General features: G+C 34.2%; 1 pseudogene; it reads right to left on the bottom strand.

Annotated features, from left to right (window-relative positions):
• Window positions 1-321: 321 nt before the first annotated feature.
• Window positions 322-14,674, bottom strand: LOC128236198 (uncharacterized; annotated as a pseudogene).
• Window positions 14,675-26,117: the final 11,443 nt, after the last annotated feature.

Genomic DNA, 26,117 nt, shown 5'->3' on the forward strand with positions numbered 1-26,117 from the left:
TAAAAACTTTGAGTTTGTCATAAAAAGAATATATCAGTTATCCGCCAATGAAGTTTCAAGCTAAGAAAAAATGTGAAAACCACGGACAACAGGGATAATCAAATATAATTAAAAAACTGAAAACAAACTTGAAAATTAAATAACAACTAGTAGCATTCCATGATTGGCCAAATAAATGAGTCATACAAAACACAAGGAAAAACAAAAAGGCACTACATGAGGTGAACAACCACGGGGCAAACAAGAGCTGTCACAGACACGTGTGAACAGACTGAAGAATTTCACATCACTGGCAAAAGTCTTGTTCCCTTTTTATTGTTCTTAGGGCGTCCCAATCGCCCACGTTCTCAATTGACGTACACGCTTCGCAACGGCTTGACATATCTCGCCCATCCTGCGTTGTGGTTGAATGTTGATAATTCCAAGACGTGTGAGGCAGAAGAGAACGATTACAACCAAAACCAACAACAACAAAAGACCTGAAATATGTTTATATTTTTCAAAATATATTATGTATATAGGTTATAGATTAAAAGAAGATTTTAAGACTATAAGTTCCGGGTAAAAGATATCCAAATTCGTTTTACCTTGGTATTTTCAAGTTACGACTTAACGTTATTGTTCCGTACATACCAAATACTATTCCGACAACGGTGCTAGTAGAAACTCCTCCAAGTGATTCTTCTTTCGCTGAAAAAGACCCATGAATATTATCATGTATTTTGTAAAAGTGCACGGAAACCGACGCAAATGTCTTCCGAAAAAGTGAAAATGATGCATGTTTTTACATTTAAAAAGTACGTTAATAGTAACAATACAAGGGAATATAATTGGACTAAACACAATATCCTTAATGTAAGCGATGTCACTGTACATAAGAAAAACGGTAAATGAATGGGAAATAACATGGGTTGTCCTAGTATATCTGGACATCAGCTATTTCAAACTAAGCAAAAATGACAAAGATTTATATATTTAATATCTGGATTTAATCACAAAATATAAATTATACTTAAATTTATACTGAGTGTACAACTATTATCTGAAAAAAGTTCGAAATGTATTTAAATGACACCACTACCAATGATTTTTAATAACAACACTCCCTGAGATGTGGCGTAAGCTAAGGTTTACTAGATCCATTTCAGGGTGTTATAAGGACTTTAAATGATAGCATATATTTGATTGGGTGCCATTTGAAAACAAGTAATAGTTCAAGCACGATAAACATGTTACCATGCAATTATTTGTCATGCAGTAGACTCACTGTGTGGGAACGGACACCGGATATAGCTCAAAAAGTGATATGTAAACAAACAATTATGCAGTTGTTTTTCTTTACCAGAGGAAAGATCTTGCCGTGTTAATGCTTATCTACCGTATCCACAAATGAATATCTCCGCAACAACAAAACATATCGTATTGATGTCTGACACATTACTAGATAATGTAATGACAATGAAATCGCTCGATTCAGTTTGTATTCTTATTTTCAATTTGTTGATAAATGTTTGAAATCGTACCACATAAATGAACATTTATGAACGATCATGCAACTATCGGCGAGAATTGGGCTATTATACAAAAGAGGAGACACATTTCCATCATAGTCGTATATTGCACAGGGTCAAGTTATTTGAAACCCTTCGATTTTGATAAATCTATAACCATAAAATACAAAAAAATGTTGTTCAAGTTGTTCTTACCCCAGTTATTTTAAATTTATAACAATGACATCCGAAGTACCTACAGTATCGTTAAGTGCAATCAATATATTGTAGTGTAGATTTATATAGCACTAATTTTAAAGATAAATATGTGTGTCTCAGGTGGACGAGTGGTTAACGACTTAGCCTGTTTATCCGTCGACTCTGGTTCGATTCCCAAAATCTGCTAGATATATTTGTTGTTGTTTTTTAAAGGATCATCTCAGTAAATGGTATCTTTTCAATTCAATTGTTTTGCAAAACATTATTGACAGTGAAGTCAAATGTTAATTCCATGTCATTATATAATTAAAATAATGCATTCAAAAAATGTTTGATATGTTTATAATTAGTTGTGCCCCCCCCCCCCCCCCATTTCATTTAGAAAGTCTTGGATCCGCCGCTGTGTGTGATAAGATTAATAAAGGAGATTTGATTATCAAAACACATGTATTTTTCAGGATGACAATTGTGCTAAAAAAACACTCAATTGTTTTTGAGTGTGAACAAGTTGACATAGCCATCTTAAATCAAAGTTACATCAAACGAATGTGGGAATAATGATCACAGAGTAATGTTTATACAAATGGGTTCAAATATATATTGCTATCAATTTATGCCAAATTTCAACTCTTTTTCCTGAATAATGTTAAACAAAATATTTGTTTGTGCACGGGGTATTTGGTAAACAATAGAAAATGAATCCTGTTTTTTTCCAATTGTGCATAATTCCCTATTGTAATTAACTACATTTTATTAAAAATATAATATGACAATAGCGTACTTACGAGTAACAACGGACAAGTCTTGCCCAAATGCCTGAGCCATTCCACCTTCGGCCTTTATCTGAAGCCCTAAGTGGTATTTCATCGCAGGGTTCAGTCCGAGAAAATCCAAGTAGGTAGACGTACTTGGAAATTCAAACGATTTAAGTTCAATTTCGCCATTTGATTCCTGTAAGAAAAAAATAACTACGCTATATTTTATAATAGTTATATATAAAACAAATTGCAAGCTTTAAAGTTTATTTTTACACACAAATGAATGTCTATTGCTATTACAAACATAACAACATACAAATATTAGATATTAGTAAATTCATATATAATTTCATATACTATAGTTGGGTTGTTTGTGTTAAGTAGTGCTTTTCATATCATGTCGATATAGCATGAACTATCATTTAAACATTTGCATATCTTTGTCAAAATATAAATATGCTTCATCTTTTTTCCTTATTACGTGTGCATTTTGTAAGACATTTTATCAAAAGTTTTATATTGATAAGAAAAGCTACAGAAACAAGTTCAGTAGCCAAAGGTTTAAACATAAACACCATTTAATGGATCAGGGTAAACGCCAAAGACATAGAACACAAAAAAAATCACATAAAGAACACAGTGCAGATAAGCTATGTGAAAACTAGGTGTGTTTATCAAGGACTGTTAAGTACCGCCTTGGAACGGTTAGTTTAATAAATTCACTGTGGGTTTAAACCAGTTTGCGTGCACAACCTCACTCTTAACCCAACAATCCTGAATAAAGTAAAAACGCGAAAGGTAAATATTATAAACGTATGCATTAACTTGAGGAAACTTAAAATAAAACAAATAATAATAATCTTTAGTTATTGCAGTTGAAACTATAAGTTACACACACAGTCTGCCTTAGCAAATAAAAGGTTTAAAATGTGTGATCAAAGAGTTTCATAATAAAAAGCATCATTGTACTAAAACTGGAAACAAACAAAGAAAACATTTTCACAAACTAAAACGACATGTATTAGCTAAAAGTTTATTGAAAGAGATTTAATATCCAAGTAAAATATCACGAAAAATAACGTTACGCACAAGAACGTCCCTACCAAGCAGAAAAAAACGCGGTTTTAAAGATAAAAATGACTCCGCAATATGTTCATAAAATCAAAGCACTTAAAGTTTAGTTATGTAAGGACACCATATTCATCCTTATGTCTTAATTTGTTATATATGTAGAATTTGTTCTGGGCCGGTGGCTTAATGCCATAAATAAACCGAATTGAGTTTGAAGTTGTTGATACTAAATTTATACAACCACAGGAAATAAAGATATATTAAAAACATACGTTAAGGTGTCATATTTTTAAAAAGAGTCAACGTGTCATTGTTGTTAAATTTTGACATTCCAAATATTAAAATAGCCATTTTCGATTAAATGCTATTGTTGTCGGTTGTTTCCCTTTTGATGAGTAAAAAGTTTACTTGTTAGTATAAACTTCTTAACACCTGGGCAATAGCTTTGTCGTACCCTGTTTGTAAGGATAATGACGATGTCTGATGCTCCATAACAGGAATCCGATTCAGGCAGGTCCCATGCAAGTCTGAAGCCAGTTGGTGATTTGTTTTCAATTCTCATGTTCGTTGGGCCATTGTCTATAGATAAAAAATTGTCGTAAACTTGGATTATATATTTGAAATATTGGGTTTTAAGTAGGAAATCAATGTCTAGTAGCAGATTATATAACGCTCAAGTTCGTTTTCTGTGTAGAAATAAGTACTAGAGTCCATTTTGAGAGGTCATGAGAAAATATCCTTAGTGGGGCTCGGACTCACATCCTCTTGGGTGATAGGCGGAAACTCACTCTAACTAGGAAATTCACAAAAATATTCAGGCTTCATCCGGTTGCACAAAGTACATAAACAAATATAAGAATAGTCTCAATTTGAAAGATACTACTAAAGGGACTTGTTCACGTTTTATATGGCTAGGTATCGAACAAATGAATTCCGTGTGAAATGTGATCTTAACTCTTGATAGAATTAGTAAAACTATCAATTTTATGCTGCTTAAAATAAAAAAAAAAATGTAAATGCGTATCCGACAGTTACTGTGTAATAAATGAATTTTAACAAAGACCGTAAATATTTGCCAATATTTAATATGTAAACAATGCCCTTAAAGGGCATTTAACATCTGGTAAAACGATCTTCATCGAAGCCTCCTAAAACCGGAACTATTTTTCCAAATAGTTATTAAATGTTAAATGCATCCAAAGGACTAGGGTATACGGAACTATCATATGACTCAAAACAGTTTTGTTAAGTGTCTAATGAAACAGAAATGTAGCAAAAGGCATATAGTTGTACCATTTGGGGAACATAGAAATTGCTGTCATAAAATGATTCTACCTACATTTTTCCAAGCCTTGAAGGTTTGTCAATAGACCCATCTGAAAGAAAAAGCGACAAGACGTAGTATTTAACAAAACAATTTATCATGTTGTGTTTATAATTTATTTCATTATATTGACTAAAATGGAATGGTTGTTTAAAAAATTACACGGTATTATGCTTTGATATAAATTATGTCAATTTATTATGGACCTATTATGAAGACATTAGTAAACATTGTAAATTCTTGTATCATTTTGCTAGCTGTCTAATTAGGTGGTCATGAGAAGGATTGAACAATTACCTCTTGGGACAAATGAGTAAATCCTAAATTGCCTTGAGTCGTTTTCAATATTATTTTTTTAACTTTTGAAATTATCTATCCAATAATAAAAAGGTTAAAAACCGACTTTAACGTTGAATGAAATTTCTGAGGCATTTATGATGCTAGAAACTTGATTGAAGTTGATCTTTGCGTTACATGTTCCGAGTTTCCCCATTAAGCTTAATACCACAATCCCGGTAAACGTTTAAAAGCGTTATTATGACTAGTTATGAATGAAAATGCTGATATTAAAATAATCTGCATAAAAAGGGAATCTTACATCAAATGTAGTGGTTGCTGTAAGCATCGCTTGGTTGTAAGCTGTGAGCTCTAGCTCGCCTGAAGCCGTCTCAAGGTCTTCCTTGCTTACAGTTAGCCAGCAGTTGTCAATTTCCACAATCTGTGTTGGCAGGAGACACATCCCGATCTTGTCGAAACCGATACACCGCGGATCTGTGATGTCATTCTGAAAAAAAAACACCCGAAATCGATAGCGACATTATAAATGAAAAACGACTTATCGTAAAAAAGAAGTATTAATTCTGTTAACGAAAACATCCGTGTGTGGTCTGTTTGTGGAGTTTGCATAAGTGTAGGTGGTGTTCATAAGTTTGCTCTATTTCATTGCCGTTTTGGCCCTTAACTTTTGCCGCTAAACAAGGTGTTTTTGTGTGTGTTTTTTTTCAATTACTAGGCTTGTCCCTATAGTGAACATTGTATTCAAATTAAGTTACGAGTGACATATAGAACAAGTGCTATTGGATATTAAACTAAAACATATATGTTATCCGTTTTGTCTGTCTGTGCTGTGTAGGTGGCGTTAATACGTTAAGTCTCTAGTTTATTGTCGTGTTGACCATATACAGGGTAAAATAAAAATCCAACTGCTGGGTTTGTATGTAGATCTTTTGCGATGGTGTTTAATGGTATATGCAACCACAAGCCCTTAAATACATAAACTGTCGAATAATATTAAACCATTTGATCAATCATGTAACAATATGCTCAAGGTTTCACTAGCTCATTAAAAATCGTCTAAATTGGAGCTTGGACGTTTTCTGCGTTTGCTACGTGCTATTTTATGTTGATGTTTTTTCTGAAATGTTTTGCTTGACCTTGTAGCTTTCATTGCAGTCTTATTGATACAATAATGGAAAGGAAATTCCAAGAACCAGCCTTGGTAATTCGCCTTATGATCAATATATTAAGTTTATTTTACAGGTAAAGACCTTATAATGTATGTATTCAAGAGTCAATACACATGCGAAATACTCCGTTAAAACAAGCACATATATCATAAGATAAATTAGAGTACCCCTCTTCTAGCTTCTGTGAAATTACGATATGTGACCATGTCTTCCTTGCCAGGCGATTTCACTGTTAGTTTTATTTCGATCTTGTGAACACCACTTTGCAGATCAGAAGCCAGAAAGCTCGCTCTGAAAACGAAAAATAACCTTTTCTGTCATTTGAGAAATTAAAAGACAGCCCTGGTGTGATTCGGACTGTTCCTTTATGATTAAAGAAACTGCAACATTGTAAACGATTGTTTGAGTTTTAATAGGAACGAAAATGTAAACAAATTACTGTAGAAAATGAAAAGTAATTTCAATACCAAAATCATAAATCGTATTACTGACTCGCACATATAAAAGTGTATGAATAAGAAGCAACTATTGTTCAAACATATCACAAACCTTGACGCATGTTTGAATTCTTCACCTTCAATATTTAATACGACTTGATGTTCAGAGCCATTTCCACTTGAAATGAACGGAGGTGATCCGTCAATTCTCATGAACGTCGAGTCTGTATTTGTATTTCCCATTACGTCAGTAGCTCGGACCCATACGCGCAAACGGTCGCCATCTTCAAGGATTCTTTGTGTGGATACACTTTCTTGAAGTGGGATAACTGTCCATCCTGTTGTTGGCACTTCCTCTGATGGGGATTGGTCATATGCTACCTCAAATTTGATGATACCATGGTAGTTAGTAATGGCTTTCCGTGTACGTTTACCTTCGTCGTCATCAAGAGTGTCGGCAACAAACCTGAACATGAAACCCATGGATTTACCTCATTTATTTTAGCTTCTTAAATTCAGTGAACCCATTTGATTTCAATGCGGTAACCTTTATTTATAAATCTGCTAATTATTTTGTTAGCTTTTCTTTTATTATCCGTTTGTCCCTTTAGTTTCAATTATCAATGTCAATAACAAATAGCTCAATACCTTAAGTAGCTAAAATGAACTTTATATCGACGCTTTATTTGATACCATTATCACGCTACAAATCGCCATTATTTAAATGACAACCTCTCGTGCGAAAACAGGGTGGTAATAAACAAAGCATATACCAATCAATACTTACTTTAAACTCATCAATATTCCATCATCTTCTATCTCTTTGAACTGAGTTGGGTACTTCTCGATTTCAGCCAGAAATTTCCCGTCTTCATGCAATTTGTTTGCAAAGTGTCCATCCCATCTCACGTTCACAGTAACAATGTTATCTGTTTCAACATAACATCGAAATGTTGTTTCAAGCGCAATTTACGTAAACAATCAAACACCTTACAAGAAAAGAAATGTGAAATACAAATCCGAAAATGAATTTCTAGTACAAAAGCCGCGGTCTCTGGTTGTTTTAACTGTTCGGCGACGGTAATGATTAGTGAACAATATAATCTTAAGCAGTATTCAACTTCGTTGAATCATTAAGATACATTCAATGATATCGGAAGATCAGAAGATCACTTCACTTCATAACGTCACTGACCGCAAACGTATGATGAACAACGTTTTTAAATAGTATCCAATAAAGTTTTCATCAGATTTACTATTTCATGTGACCACGTTTATGCCTTTATTGCAACAATACCAGTACTTATAAAGATATACATGTTCACTGACTATGAATGAATCAATGAACCCGCACAAATTGTAAAGCATGTGCGTTCCCGGTCTGGTACTGGTTAGTCTACTCGGTTAACCACGTACCATACAAGTAAATTATATATTGGTCAATCCCGGACCGACGACATTGTCATAGTAGCCTTTACATTGGGCATCTTACCGTCACTGTTCGAAGGCGTTTGCCAAGCGTATCCAGTTTCCTCGACAGCACTCGAGATGTACAGCTTCTTGTCCATTTCGTTACTCACAGATATCACGGATGTATCATCGTAAAGAACAAAGCGCCGAGCGATTCGAGAATTGTTGGCCATATCGGACACTTTCAAGAGCACACTGAAACAGATATTTCCGTCTATGGGTTTCGAAAATCTTAGACATAAAATAAGTTATTGTATTTCGATTGGATTCGGGCGTACAACAGGAAACTGAAATTATGTGTAGTGCCTTTATATCTCGTTTGCACATATCAGATCGTTTTGTGTTATTAAAAACGTGTATGTTAATAACTTTGAAAACTCATTTGTATTTTGTCAATTAAATAATTAATTGTAAAACTCCAGTAGATGAATTTTAAAACCAGTTAATTAATGTCTCGCATTTCGGTCTCATTTACAAAAGCGTTATGAATCGAAAATACCTGTACATTCCAGGTTCGTCGGGCGTATATGAACTAGACATTTCCCCGTTGGTGTGTTATATTGTAAACTGGATCAATGGGCGTGGCCTCTACTAGTCTTTCGTCTCTGTTGGGTGCGAGTTTAAACACCTCCATATAATACTGCCACATGCCAGCCATCGCATCTGTCCAATCCGACCAGCTGGCTCGGATGTTAGTCTAAAATAAGGACCCAATATATAGGATTATAACGTGCTAGGTAATACTTACTTATTAATAAAGTTGCATAATTTAACCAGCAGTTAATCCAGAACTTTGAACACCATATTCCCTGCCTTGGACGTTTTCAGAACTTTATTTGATAAACATTCAACTTTAGACAAATGTCTTATTGTCTAGTCTTTTTATTCCATTATAACACAGTTTTGAAGTACTTACTCTGGTAAATTCATTGTCTATGTGAAGTGGTTTTGGAAGGCACGACCCGGGATTTAAAGAACAGTGCTCGGGTACAACAAAGTCGAATCGGAACTCCAGCTGTAAAAGACACATACCCATTGCATAATATTTAAAAGTATATACATCAAATGTACATAAACCATTGTGTAAAGACACAATATGCACAATTAATGTTAAAGAACATAGAAACTTACATTTTCCTCGCCTTGAAGGCCATTGTAATGCTTGGTCGCATACGGTTTCCCCTGGTTATCTATGTTGATTAGCTTTTGAAAGCCACCGCTACGCGATCGGAATTTAAGAAGAAGGCTGCAAACAAAACAGTTTATGCTAAAATTCTAAGGGCATTTTCTATCTGATACTGAAAGTTTTGTTGGTTTGTTGTGTGTTTTGTTTAATTTATTTTGATTTATTTGGGAAATGATATAGCTGCAACGAAATAACGTATCAATTACACGCTGTGCAACTGTGACACAAGTTATTTATCGCAACAATCGATCATTATCATAATTGGTAACGACGTACATATCTCCATGTTCAATCAGGGTCGCAAAGTTTTCATCGTTGATTTCACAAGTGTCTTTCTCTACTGCAGGATTATCATTGCTTATTCCAGTCTCACAGTTGTAGGTTTTGTTGAAAGCAATGAATCTTTTGCTGCCTCCTAGCAAAATAGAAACACATCATAAATTACTGTTATGATAGCAATAAACTAAAACACATCATTAACAATGTTCCACTTGTAATTGCCGTAAAGGAATCAAATCGGGCGAAATCTACTGTTTTCACTTTGTCGTGTTTTTATGCTTTCGAAGGATACAGCTGCATTTATAGAATATGCTAAAATAAGATATTCAGTTTTAAGTACACTTACAAGAGTGATGCTTGATCTATGACATTTATACCGTTACTGGAAGTGTTGACAACATGATTTACATACACTGGCAAGCATATATAAATCTCTTAACAGATGCACTTACCATCACGTGGTATTTTGCTTATAGATGCCTCTATACTGCTTGCGACTATTCCAATTTTAGCGTCATGGACATAATTAGGCTTTTCTGGGATTTCAGGGGTGTCAATCAGCGTATCAAACTCGAACCTCAGGTTGTTGAAACGCTTTTGATTGCTGGCAATATAATTACACTTCTAATTCTATAAACATAAAATATGGATAACCGGATTCAATTTTCAAACAATTTCCAACACAATATACATTTATTTCACTTTTATTCCGGGAAAAAAACAGAAGCCAACACCCGCCAACATTAACCTGTGATATACTCTATATTATTATACCTTACACAAATGTGTTTCTTCTTTGTGTATATAAAGTTGATCGGTCCGTATATCAATGTATATTAATACATTATTATATTTGTTCAGTCAAACACATCAAAGCGCTTTACGATTATTTCATGGTTAAAAGTGTTTGGTAATATATAAGCAATAGAACACACCCCTTCGGGCCATATGGCATTGTAAGGACCGGCCAGTCAGTCCCCGAAGGTAAAACACTTTTGGGGGCGGACTGGCCGGTCCTTATAATAATATAACTGGGCCTTCCCTGTACTCGTTACTTTATTTATGGATTCCATCCCGTAACGCAATAAACATATGCATGTAATATTTTACCGTCATTGAAACTTTCAACATTGTTAATCAGTAAAAAAGTTCCACCAAGCCGTATGTTAAAAACACGTGTTTCTTTATATATTTAATCATAATTGATTGTTAATATCATATCATCTTTAATACCACTATTTTCGAAACTATGAAACGTACCTCCACACAAGCGTAAAGTTATTTTCATCTTTCCCGACCACAGTGAACATAAATTGCGTCTCATTATCAGAGCGCCGAATGTGTGCCAGTGTAACGTTGCTTTGGACGATTTCTGGACGAAACTCCTCCGCAGTGCTTCTAACTTAAAATAAAAAGAAGTTTAAACACTATTTAACCCGTTTTCCCTACTGCTTTTTTCAGTAAAAAAAATTGTATTCCATTCATTTTTATTCATTATTTGATTTTTTTTTCATTCTTTTGTTTGTCCGTTTGTTCGTTTGTTTGTTTGTTTAGTGCGATGTTGTTCGTTCCTTCGTCCGATTGTATGTTTGTTTGACCATTCGCAAGTTTGTCTTTACCGTTCAGGCATTCATGCATTAATTGGTTTTAGACAACAATTTAAATTAAATGTCATTTATTGTATTTATCATTGAAATATTCACAGATTTTCATGAATCAATTTGCTGATTTCATTAATCAGTTATTCTTACTGTTAATGCATCCATCTGATTTGCTCGTGGAATAAAACGATGGCTCACACGTGCATGAATTCGCTTCACAGTCCCCAGGATAGCAGGGGCGTTTATAGGAACACGTGACTGCAATAACAATCCAAGGTAATTATAGATGTTTAAGACGTTTCTAAAACAGTGGTGTCCATGGTTGTATTTAGATAGATAGTTAATTACAATCAATCAGCTGTAAATATATGAGTATATATAGTTGTACTTTTTGCATTAAAAAACCTTAGTTAATTATAAAAAAAAACTTAAATAATTATCATAGTCATAACATTGCGAATACCTGTGCTTCATTTGAAATTTTATTTAAGCAATACTGCATCAATGTTTTTGAACTTTTTATGTTGCTGAAGTCGATGTATGAAATAGTTTATATCAATTATATACATGAACTTTATTTAAAAGACAAATATACTCCCCTATCGTGTATCAAATAAGCTATATGCTTTTATCTAAATATCAATTACTAGTTAATACCCTTTAAGAATCTGAAAACAAAGAAAATTCTATACACACGTATCAGGCATATCGGATATCAAAACCATTATATACTAACGTCTCTTACATATCTGATATCACAACAAGTCTATACTAACGTGTCAGGCATATCTAATATCAAAACCATTATATACTAACGTGTCTAAATATCTGATATCAAACCAATTCTATACTCACGTGTCTGACATGATCCACCAGTTGACGTACTAGGGCAAACACACTGATTTGGAAGTGTACAATTCCCACCAGTCTGACATGATGGCCGACAAATAGCTGAAATTTGAAACAAATGTTCGTTATAATCGAGATATGATGCGACATGAAACAGAAACGATACCCATCGATATGCATGGGTACCCATCTAGTATTTTACGTCGTGTTATATTTCGTACTAATCGTGCGTTGAAATCACTCCTAAAAGATACACATGGACTTGTTATAAATATAAAACAAGGGATATCTGTAACTGGCTATGACACGTGCCCGCGGGTCAGACATTTCTGCACGGGGGGGAAATGATTACATTTTATTAAGCTAAGCTGCTCCTAAACTTTAAACAAAGATAACTTTCTAATTTCTTCACCATTTTAAATTAAACAAAGCGCAACATACGCCTCTTACGGAGCCACGCCTTCGGTCTTTACCAGTGTTTAATTGAGAGTTCTTGTTTAGGCAATGCTTCATTGCTGTAGGAAATAGTTATTGCTATGTTCATAAACAGAGGATTTCTTAAATAATACACCTCCGACAAGTGTAGCATATGTATATCCCTCACCTCTATTGCAGTTCTGATAGGTACTCGTTGTCCATCCAGGTTTACAAGAGTAAATATAACCATACACAGGACGGCGGTAATAGCTGGAAGCGGGACACCTGGCAAAATATATAATCAAAATGTAGAAATATAATATACAAAAGGGCCTTCGACAGCGCAAAAGTCATAAGAAGGACGAAAATTTAAAATGTTTTCAAAACTAAATGTTTATTAGTTTTGAGGTTTAATGTTTAGCGAGCAGTATTCACATATACGTTGCAACATGTAAAAATGTAATTAGGAGTTGAGCAAATTTTACGAAAGAAGATTTGATCAGATTTCCAATCAGAAAGCATTTACATTTTACAGGAAATAACTATATACAAAATAAGTACAATGTTTTGTGTCAAAATTGTCAGTACTATCTTATCAACAATGTGTTGATGCTTTGCGGTGATTGCAGCTACATTAAGAAAGATATTTGCATTTTTGTAACCAGGAAATGAATTTAATCCACTTTTTCATTATTTTATTGAATATATATCTTATCTGAAAAGATATCACCATAACACACAATACATTGCTGGGGTAGTCTTGGGCATTTGGACACAAAAACAAAGTTATAATATCGACAGACTTTTCGAAAACATGCGAATGCTTTTTGATCCAACATCTGATGAAATCTTCTTTCTTAAAATTGTGTCAACTCCTTACTACCCCATAACATGTCACAAAGAATGTATGATTTACTCCCGAAAAAGATCGTTCCTCAAAGCTAAACAGAAAACGTTTTAGATTTTGGCCTTCCCTATCCACGTTTGCACTGTGGAATGCCATTAAAGATTACACATGAACAATAATAACAACAACAACAACAACAACAACACAACAGACTATTCTCACTAATACTAATCTGATCGCAAATTCTTGGGACTGTAAATAGATCATCTTTGTCGCATCCTTTTCGTGATGATTTATGACAACTTCTTAACCCATGTTTCCATACCGACATTTTCGATGGCTTTATAGTACATGTATCTCTTTATATAAAAAAATACTTTCTCCTTTTTTTGTTCCATAAAGATTCCATATTAGGATTAAAACTTTCATTAAAAGCTAGTAAGATAATTTATACGTTAATAATGCATGTCATTTCCATAATGTGTGACGTCAAATTAAGTGTTCAAAATGAGCATTGCTTAGTCATGTCTATAAACATATATCTAGCGCAAGGTTAGAAAATTACAGTATTGCTTTCTTAAATGTCATTTTATTGAAATACCCAATACAACCATACAATGCAATTGTACGTCAAATAAACAGAAACTCCTATCTATCGGTAATGTTTGAAGATTTCTAGCTTTTTTGCCGTTTATCGCCGAAAAAACAAAAAAAAAAACCCACACATTTAACCTTTAATAACTTTCTTAATTTTAATTCCAAAACCATTTCATGAGAACTGCCTTTTGAAAAATTACATAGCGAAATACGCATTAAAACAATAAAAGCAACAGTACGGCAAAATAGCTCTACCATTATCGGAAAGTTATTGCGCTTTGCTTCCTGTTTATGACACCGTGAGTTATTCAATTCCTCACATGATTGGAAAGATACTCACAAACGCTTGACAAAAGCAGGAAAATATATTGTATCTGACTGACAATAAAATTTTGGCGCCTATGTATTGATATGTTTTACAGTTATGGGTTTTGCAACACTTACTTGTTTCCTTTTAAGAAAAAGTCATCTGACACGATGCCGACAACTGTTAATGTACAAGAAACATATATTAAGACATTTCTGCGTCTCTCAGGTCATTGGTTCAATAACATACTTACCACCATCGCCTATACCATCCGAATCCCCACCACCACCTGTACCAGTAACGGCATCGACAATACCAGACCGTTTCGTAGCGTATCACCCCATAACGTCTCTGGTAGTTTCTGAAAAAAATGACTTCGATAAACATTCTTCAACTTCTTTAATTAAACATTGAACATAATTATGTGATTAATTTAAAGGTACTGTTATCACTTTTGTATGAAAGTGTGCTATAGATTTGTCTAACAACGCCATATTGAAAGTATCAACTATAGCTCATAAAAATGCTTAGATCAATAGATGTACTTACATTATAATATTTTTTGTCCTTTATATTTGTCTGTGTTATTTACTAACTTTTTACGTCCACATTACATTCAAAGTTTATTGCCAACAACGTTTTGATTTATTGTGTCAATATAGCTTCTTAACGTTACATTTTACGGTTTTGTTCGAAGCGGATTGTACACCATTTGACATCCGTCTCCGTGGCCTAGTGGTTAAGCGTCCGCCTACGGAGCGGGAGGTCGTGGGTTCGATCCCTGGCCGCGTCATACCAAAAGACGTTAAAAGTTGGTACAAGTAGCTCCCTTGCCTGGCGCTCGGCATTTAAAGGGTAGTGCTTGGAAAAGTGGTGTGCTGAGTACTGGTTTAACCCAGGAAAGTTGTACCCCGTGTTTCGGTGCTTTACACCGAGCGCGTAAAAGAACCAAGGGGTCTCTTCGAAAAAGAGCTAGGGTATCGCACCCGGACTTCCTTGTATCCCACCACCGCGTGCTGTCCCTTCAGAAAAAACAAAGGACCCCGTTGGAAATAAGTGCTTGCACTTTCACGGGTTATCCTTGACCGCAAGGTCTAAAGAAATACATACATCCCACCTACTTGCGTTCAGGACCAAGAATTACTAACAATTGATTTTTAATATATTGGACTCTTTAGCTCTAGCCGTATCCATTTCAAATAACACAATATTTGATACCTAAATTATTATATATACCTTATTATTTCTTATCAAATTGTATGTGTTTAAAAGGGCCAAAATGCATATGTCATGTGTAACTTAGCGAGCAAATGTTTTCGAGCCCCCAGGCGATCCATTAGAACGAAATTAGTAGTTTTAAAGAAAAAGTAATTTTACAAGATCACGCTTTTTAAAGTGTACATGTTTTTATAAAGGTTCAGTCCTATTATCATATTAAAGATCCTTCTCAAGGCTGAACACTGATGGTTTGAAACCAATGACTTAAATCATTGTATACAATTCCAAAAACACCTGCCGTCACCTTGCAAAGCTGTCGCCAATTGATGTATTCACACATTACAATGAATTGCACCAGCAACGCCGTCTCTGATATTTTGAAACTCAGATTTGCGCCTTCTTTCATAATTTGTGCCAACTATGAACATTCATGTAATATTCTAAAATAAACAACTTTTAAGCTACAGTGGTCAAAATCGATGAGAAAAACTTTTGTCAAAGTCGAATGTATGCATTTAAAGTTTGGTGACCGGCAAATGCACGACTTCCTCAAATAACTCATTTCAATAACAACAACAACATATTTTAATGACTTCGGTGATTTAGATCACAGGTTTTGCCGCATTCATAATTAACATTTATTCTTACTCACTTGTTATTAAATATGCAGAATACATTTAAAAGCGCGCACGTGTGACAGCATCATAGTGTATGATATTTTGTTAATGTTATTATAAATACATGCTCCCATAGAATAGCCGAAAGTTTGAACAAGAACCCCGATTAATGGCACAGGATAGACGCCAAAGACATAGAACACAAAAACAAACAATCACAAACTTAAAACATTGATTAACAGCACAATATATCATCAAACAACACAGTACTTATATACTTTATAAAAAATAGGTGTTTATCTAGGAGTGTTAGGCACCGCCTTGTGACGGTCAGTTAAACGTAAATTTACTGGGGTTTGTGTGCACTTCCTCATCTTTATCCCAACAATCCCGAATAAAGTAAACACGTAAATGGTAAATCTTATCAAGGTATACATAAAGTTGAGGAAACTTAATAATAAAACAAATAATAATAATCTAATAGGTAAACACAAAGTACTTTTATGATTAGGGATCCCGACTCTACCTGCAGACGAAGGAAAACAATTCAGTTATCTTCCCTAACTTCGAGTTGCAGAGCTAAATAAACTTGATTACATGAAATACCCATATGATTTTAATTTGACTTTTAGCAGTTTTGGTAATCAGCTATACAAATCACATCTTAACCCTAACTTTGTGATAAGGCATTTTATACCGAGCAAGTTTCATCGGATTTGAAATGCATGGATGTTCAAACAAGCCCCCGTTTGCTTGCAATCTATGCATTTCGCAAAATACTGCAAAGAGATGGTGAAAATTGTCTTAAAATAATTCTACTACAAGTATTTCGAGTAACGATCGTTCTAATTCCTACTTTTGGTGATTATGAACATTTTAAAGTGTTTATGCATTGGACATTGCGTATTTAAGATATCATGATTATTGCAATGTATTATCGTCAGTAGGTTCGCGTGACGGAAAACTGCATGCTGCAATAGATTAAATTATGCGGCGTATTGCACCATGTTGTTTCTGTTGCCTTCTGATATATGTTATAATCGATTAGATTTAAGGCTAATTGCATATGAACTATTCAAACACCAAGTCCTGTCAACTACATTTTCGCTGACCGTTCCAATGCGATGTCCCACACACTTATAAAAACAAGATACGTTAATGCGAGTGTTGTTTCGGTAAAAGTTGTTAACAAGGTTTTTTCCTCTCGATCAGTGAATTCCAAGCCTTAGCAAAAAGCCTTAAATTTTTGGTTTCTGACTTTGTATCATTAAATATAATCGCATATACTACTTTTAAGAAGCCATATTGAATGAACCCGAAGAGACAAACAATAAATAGTTGTTTCGGTGACATTTTTTGTTTATAAACATGACACGAAAAACTGAATCCAGGCAATGTACAAGTACAGTGTATGACTATTAATTAACCCAAGAAAGAAGTTTGGAGGCAACCAACTATAAACATATTTGAATGATTTTTTTTAGAAAACAATTTTAATTCATTTTCTAATTAAGGAACGGAAATTGATTTAGCGATCTTCCTCTCCTGAATCATACGCTGTAGATCGACAACAGGGTCCAAGAAAAGACAAGTGTCCATTTACCTACACCTGAATGCAGTATAAGCATGCTCTAGAAATGAAAATTGATGGATGTGAATAAAAATCAGCCGAATATTTAGCAGATCGCCATACTTTTTTTCGAAAAGGTAGAAACAACGAAAAACAAACGATCTCACGTTTATACCTGTGACCAAACTGAAAGTAAAAGAAAGTAGATACAGTTCAGCTGCATAGACGTTTTTTGTTTAGTTATACGCAAACTACAGAGGTAAAACCAAAGGATAAGGTTTGTCGTTAAGCTAAACATGAGAGGGAAGTGTTCAAGAAACGTGAGTGTTAATGCCACTTAAGCTATGATTTTGTGCAAAATGACACATTAATCATTAATGAAGAAATTGATCTAACGATCATGTTTTTATAAGAAATAACAGCAAACATATCAGGTTATAAAAGTTATTTCAAGTATCTCAGAAGGTCTGTTAAAAGTAATTCTCTTCTCTCTCGTTTGTTCGGGAACTTATGCAAGGTGCTGCATTCGGATATATATTCTTAATACGTATTTTGAAAAGGCAATCCCCAACCGTTTCGGTCGGGGACGTAAGAGAAGCACAATTCTGAGATCACATTCTGAATAGGACCCTGGGAAAAGCATTTCCCTTCCCCCTTGGTCCGGAAGGTATGAAAAGTGCAACATCCGGAGATGACATTCTGAAAATGTCTCTTGGAAAAGCAACTCCAACCCCTCTTGGTCGGAAACGTTTGAAAATTGCAACTATCGTAGATAAAATTCTCAATAAAAGACCTTGACAATAAAGGCTCATCCCACTCGGTCGGGAGCGTATGAAAAGTGCAACAGTCAGAAATAACATTCTCAATAAGTCACCTGGAAAAGCCAACCCCAAACCGCTCGGTCAGGAACGTGTCACATTCGGATAAACATTCTAAATAGGCCTTTTGGAAAAGAAATTCCCACTCTTTCGGTCGGGAACGTATGAAAAATGCGATAATCAGAAATTACATTCTCAATAAGTGACTTGGAAAAGTAACTCCCACCCCACTCGGACGGAAACGTATGAAAAGAGCAACATCTGGAGTAAACAAAAGGCTGCAAAATTACGCTACTCCGACACACCTACAACTATTTGCTAGTGATAAAGAATATTTAGTAATCACTCAAATCAATGTGAAAACGTTTCGGTTTAAACGATTGAATATTGGCCGCACTTGTAGGTTCAACACTGTTAACAATCAGTTGCATCCCCTTAAAATGTGTTTTACCATATCGTCTCGAGGAAACAGGCAACATATATTTGCCTAGGTGGCAATCTTAATGCTCAAACCTGGCACGCAAAGTCATGGTAATATACAAGTACTGTGTATTACAATTAGGTTTCCTTTCAAATACGCCGTTTATGTCGCGGGATTAATCCTCGAGGCAAACTATTTATGTCGCGGGATTAATCCTCGAGGCAAACTATTTATGTCGCGGGATTAATCCTCGAGGCAAACTATTTTTGTCGCGGGATTAATCCTCGAGGCAAACTATTTATGTCGCGGGATTAATCCTCGAGGCAAACTATTTATGTCGCGGGATTAATCCTCGAGGCAAACTATTTATGTCGCGGGATTAATACTCGAGGCAAACTATTTATGTCGCGGGATTAATCCTCGAGGCAAACTATTTATGTCGCGGGATTAATCATCGGGACAAATTATTTATTTCGGGGGAGATTTGCCACTAGTCTGGAGGTGAAGTAAAGTTGTCTGACATGGGTATTTTATGTCATGTAAACGCAGTTATTAATTTGCCCCCTAAGTGTATTTTGATTATGGTAGTATGTTTAGTAAATATTTGACAAATTTATCTAAATAACGTATTATTCATTCTTTCAAACTTGTTTTTGAAATTCCTCGTCAGACGGTTTCTACAAAGGACTGACATTCTTTAGCTACTATGTTTTTTATGATTTAACTGTTTGTTTTCAAGTTATTGGCTAATTTCTTTATGACTCATTTTCTATCAAACTCTTGTGCTTAACCTTTAAATACATGTAATTAAAAGCACCGTTTTAAACACATGCTTGACCCTTGAGTTGTTTTTGAGATAAACATCAACACGTCTAGTTTGAATGCTCTCTGACAGTTTGAAAACATTTCTGTGAAAGACACAAATATTTCATTATTACTTTCAAGAAATTACTGCAACATAATACCGCTTAGTGAATAAGAGAAGTATCAAATGCAGCTATGACTATCATTCTTTAGTAATATTAGCTTCATCGTTATTTCTAATGTACATTTTAACGCAAAGTTTTTTTCATTTTATCAAAACTACTCATTTTCCTTAAAAGCCATATAAACGCGACCAAAAATACTCCAGGGGCGAATTTCCCCGAGTGGGCAAATACAACAACTAAACGCAAGAATGGACGTTTAACTATTTTTTTTCAAAATATATATTAAGCATAAAGGCGTCTTTACAAGAGAGCCATTTGTAGTGTGTGCTTCCTAATTAAATTTTAATTCGATGTGCTTTTACGAATCGCTTAAACTTCTTCAAATCCATTGAACAGTTTTGGTCGGCATTCATTGATATATAATATTCTTAAAATGTAAGGCAGATATGCATTGCATTGTCTGTGAACCAGAACTTGACCTCTAATAGATCGTTTATAATAACAATACTTTAAAAAATAGTATCAGCTGAAATTAAAGATCCGATAATTATATTTGATCTTGTTCATGAAATGGATACGGTTTATCCAATAAAAACTTGTTTGTTCTAAGGTTAATGGTTAGGGTTAGGGTTTTGGTAATTTAAGCACCAAAATCATTTTTATGTTATTCAATTTATTAAGCAATCGTATGTGTCACACTGTCAACGCTAACTTACAACGGATAAAACGGATCATGTTTTCAAAAAACACCTGAAAAATATCCAAAATTTTAAAAGAACGGGAGACGATAACAGTAACAGACAAGGCGGCAAGCAAAACAAATTAAACTATAAAACATACAACATCAACTTAACTTGCTACAGTAATTTAACGATAATTAATAACACCTTTAAGTAAGTGTTTTTTTATATGTTTATCATTGTTTTCATGAAAAACAAAACCAACGTATAGCGACGCCTCTTGTGCACCAGATTCTGATCTTTAGGAAGCATAGCCCTATGATTTTTATGAGGCTGGGTTTTGAGGAAAACCGTCAACGGGTCCCTTTTTGTTTTTGGCCTGCGTAATACTTGCAGTTGCAGTGCCTACGAAGCATATAATGTTACAAACTTTGCAACCGGATCCTTCAGGCGCGTTCAAACCATTGTTTTATTGTATTTCGAATCATTGCTAATGTCATTGTAGTAATGTGAAAGAGTTTGCGAAAATGTATTTTCCTTAAAGTTAGATTACGCTTATATGTTTAATGTTAATTTGATACAAAATGCAATTTGTCGAATTTTGCTGAGAGTTCCTTCAAAGCTGCTTTATAATATGATTTTGTTTATGGTAGAATATGACAACGGAACAATCCGACCTTTTGCCCTATATGTTCCATAGGTTTTTATGTCATTTATTTTGGGCGGTAAACTTATCATCGTCATATATCAATTGTATAACCTTTGCAGTTCAATGCGTTTATAGTTTTATCTTTAACACATATGCGCGGAAAACATGAAACAAAATAAAAACAAGTTATCATTAGCTATTAATTCAAAAAGATATATAAATATACTTTCTTTCTTATTTTGTAAAAAAGACCTACCCAGACCAATTCTGTACCACCGTTACAGCAAAAGCAGCAAACATAATAAGTCCAAAAGACATCCCCCGCAACATGACTTTATTTTAAATGTATCGACACCTTCAATTACAACTTGCAGTTAATTGAAACGGTATTTAATATTCTATCCTCGACCCAGAACAAAGCATTTGTACACCAGACAGACTATTTGTGCCGAAGATTCAGCTAGCTTTTATACATCTGTTTGAGGAAGACTTTGTAAGTAGATAACCCATTCGGGGAGTGTGTGTTTTGAAACGGGTTAGGTTTCTCTCGCGACAATTGTATCTGTTAAGAGTTTAGCGCACATAGCGAACTTGGTTAGCTTATCTATATTTTGTAGTATGATGATTCCATGCATGCGTAAAAAGGTGTTTTTCGTCCTCAAATGAACAAACTTATTTATGGAATGCATCTTTTAGTAATCCACAATGGTTTTCACCTTGGGTCGCACGTATTAGGGGCGTATTCATAATATTATAATAAGATTATAATGACTTATATGCGTTTTGCATAACTTAATTGGCATATATATATATATATATATATATATATATATATATATATATATATATATATATATATATATATATCAATGTTACAATTGGTGTTACTTAATTATCATAAATATATTTCAATGTTAAAATTGGTGTAACTCAAGTGCTGTCATCATCATCGTCCTCATCGTCATTCTCATCATTATCGTCATCAGTAGCATCAGCAGCATAGTCATCGTCACTATCATTATCGTCAGCAGCATCATCGTCAACATCATCATCAATCGCTCGAAGCATTGTTTATCAATATTATTTTACGCAATTTGTAGCATGTTTGAATTGCATTAATGATTATCAATTATACGTTGTAATAATATGGTTCATAGAAATGCCACTGTAGTATAAATGAATGTATATTTGTACAATAATTTGGCTTCCATTTTGGGAAAACAAAATATAGCACCTACCCAGACCAGCTCTGTGATGTTATCAACGTTATAGCCAAAGCAGCAAACACAGCAAGTCCAACAAATATTCCTCGCATCATCGCAGTTAGTTGGTTTTAAAAATTGACATTTAAAATTAATAATTATTTGCAACTGTTTTTAATAGCCTGCTCTAACAACAGTTGTCTTTCATTTGCTATAAAGACTAAAGCTGTTACATCATTAAGGTCTTTTTCTAATAAACGAACCGCTTTTGTAGACAAATTAAGGCCACTGGTGTTATTAATTTGTTTGCATTTTTGCTATTTATGTGCGTGCTTTTGTAAAAACAACGTATATCTAAAAACCACTTGTTCACGTACGCATTAAATATGAGGAGTATAAATAACGTTTGGTTGTTTTTCCTTATATGGATTTAAAGTACAGATGACCTTATGTACTTTGATAGGTAATCGCGTTTTAGAGCAGTTATTCTCTTTGTTCTGTCTTTGCTTTTCTAGTCAGAAAAAGCATATCATTTCAAGATAGCGTGTTATTACAATCCATTTGTTGTTTGTTCAAATTCTAATTTTGGTTTTAAAACAGGAAAACCTTTTGAGATGCAATGAAAGTTCAACTTAACGTAAATAACCTGAATTGAAATAGTTGAAAGTAGATGAGGAAAATATCCTTTAAGCTTCGATAACACAGATTACATCCTGCTTGAGTGGCGATACTTTTTTACCTTGAAATGTATACAGGTATTGCCTTTAATAATTAATGAAAACAGATGTCTTAGTTTTATCGTCATGTTGTATTTCCAACAGTTAACAGCGGCCAAAGTTGGGAGTTTTACCAAATATCTTTCATAATTCTATAAAAACTACGGGGACAAGTCCTGTAACCAAACAAAAAGGAAAATTGTTAAGGCTCAACGGACATTGAACGATAGGCACACAACATACATAAACACAGACATACCACACATGCATAAGCATATTATTTTATCTACAATATTTGGAATTACTGCTTTTGAACGGTCAGCGTAACAATAGCTCACAGGGGGGTTGAACTTTGGAAGGACCTATGCAAATTAAAACAATGCCAGCAAATGTATTTACTATTTATATCTTAACCAACTTTTATAGTGTCGTGTACCTGCCGTAGACGTACTTGCAGACTGTTGTCACGGTGACTTTACGATAATACGCGATTTTTACGAGCAACATTCTAGTTCGACGTTTTCACGTGGCATCTACCGTATGTACGTAAAGCCTGATCTTTTCCAAGAATGCAGAGAGTGTACCGATAATATTTACAATAATAAGTCTGACATGTCCACGATTGTTTGTGCAGATGCTTAAGACTCGCATGATAACGGTTTGAGTCGCACCTATACCGTACGTATATATGTCATTTCAAATCATACCATATCGTACCAACTTGTCGTGTTTTCTTTGTATGACTGTACTATACCTTTGAGAAGTTGGCACTGATGCTCCGACTCTTCATCATACCAAATCATAATGTTGTTGATGATGTCTGTATTTAATAGTTCAGTGCTTAAAGTTAGTTAAATATTTGAAATTTGATTTAATATACCTTTCATTGTATTCGCGTTGAGGTAAGCTCCGATAAGGCTGTTGTAGGACCCCTGGCGTATATTTAAAATCATGCAATATTTGCTTTTGGTAAATGTCTGGATAAGCTTAAGAATGAGTACACTAGCTTTTTAAGCTGCATTCCCACAGATTGATCATTTTAACAACTATTTTATTTTTTGTCTTGGAAAGGGCAAATTTTTGCGAAAATATCTGCAAACCAATGATAAAAGATTGCTGACAAAAAATCAGATCGTAGTTTTTCATATTTCCGTTCGAAAATTAATGTTTAATGGCTTAAACCGTTACTAACTGTTAAAAAATGCATAAAACATATATTTTTGAACTTCTATAAAAATCTGCGATCTGATTTTTTGTCAGTCTTGTATAACTGGTTTCCATGGATTCTCGCAAAATTTGGCTCGTTCCATGACAAAAAATAAAAAAAAGTTGTCAAAACGTACAATCTGTGAGAGTGCAGCTTTAATACAATGAAAACTACAAGGGCAAGCCCTTTAACCCCAAATAAACTCCCATATCGATGCATTTTTTACATGTCCTGTTTTTTTTTCATACGTAGTTCTATTTGTATGTTGTTGTTTTTTTCTTTCAAACCGTCCACAACGAGGAAACTCGTGCGTTTCTGTATAAATACAGAAGACATTTTGAACTATTGTCGTAACGTCCAAACCAATCAAAACTTCGAACTGTAAGCTCAATTCAACTAATAAGTATAATTATGTTTTTTCTTATATATGCGATATATATTTACTTTTAGACCAATCGATATTTTACTCAAATTAAGCATTAGCCATGTTTCCTCCGCATTTATCTAAAAACAAGTATGTGGTCTACCTAAATAAATGATGTGACCTTAAAATATTATTAAAGCATTAAGAAGTTTAACTTTTATTTTCACGAGTACTATAAAATGATATTAAAATAGTCCAATGATATTACCAATCGGGATCTTTTGTATCTCTCCCTGTTTCTTCAAGGCCTGTACTATCTAGATTTGACTGGAAATTGCAGTCACTTCTATTTTTTATTTCACATAAGGCATGTTAACACGGTTTTAGTGGTGATGGCGTCACGGCGGAATGTAGCCATTATTCACGGACAGGCCTTTATCAACTCGAATAAACAAACACTCTTTTCACTCATGGTAAATATTTATGTCACCTAGTTAGAGACCACCTTCTAATTTCAGTTTTATGAAACATGCTTCTCATTGCTTGAAGTTGCCAATTGACTTGTCTGATGTTTTCTTTTGTATTACATTGCATGCCAAACATTAGTATTATACTTTTCCCTTAATACAATTCTATAACCTCGTATCCTATAAAATACAACAAAATCAATACTTTTCAATGGTATTATTTTTGAAGTCTCAGTGAAGCGATTTTGGAAACCGACAAACATATACAGCATGAACTTGCAACATGAGCAAAGTATGTCTTATTAACAATATGCCTGACAAAAATGGAGCTTACAGACTTGCTCCTTAAGAATTAGGTATAAAATACATATCATTTATATGGTTCATGAACACGTACTATATCAAGTTATACAAGTGTCAATTACAACGCTATGTAAACAAACAAGCGAGAACAAAAAAGATCATCCATATGGTGAAATTGCATAATAACAGAAAACTCGCCTTAAACATTTGTTTGTAAATTTTTACAATCAATTGTATCGATGTGACCGTATCGACTTCCCAGCGCTGAATGCCTTTACATTCATATGCGCGCGAAATACTCGTGCAGTTGAACCCCTCGTGCATATAAAACGCCACCTGGCGGTTAATCCATTCCAAAGGAAAATAATTTTCTTCTAATTTGTTTCACTCAAACGCAGAAAATAATATTTTCCTAAAGGACAAAACTAATAATATATTAAGAAGAAAAATATAGATATGCCAAAGACGGGATACTTGAATCAAACATATATTCTCAATCAAAACAAATGGAACCAAGGAAAAACAGCATTCGCCTGCATAACACACCTGGCTTCAATGTCCTTCTACACCTTCAACTACATTAAATTGAAAAAAAAAAACACAATGCTAAAGAGCAGTCGTAAAGAGTCTGGAACCAT

Source organism: Mya arenaria, chromosome 1 (genome assembly GCF_026914265.1).
Source record: "Mya arenaria isolate MELC-2E11 chromosome 1, ASM2691426v1".
Lineage (NCBI taxonomy): Eukaryota > Metazoa > Mollusca > Bivalvia > Myida > Myidae > Mya > Mya arenaria.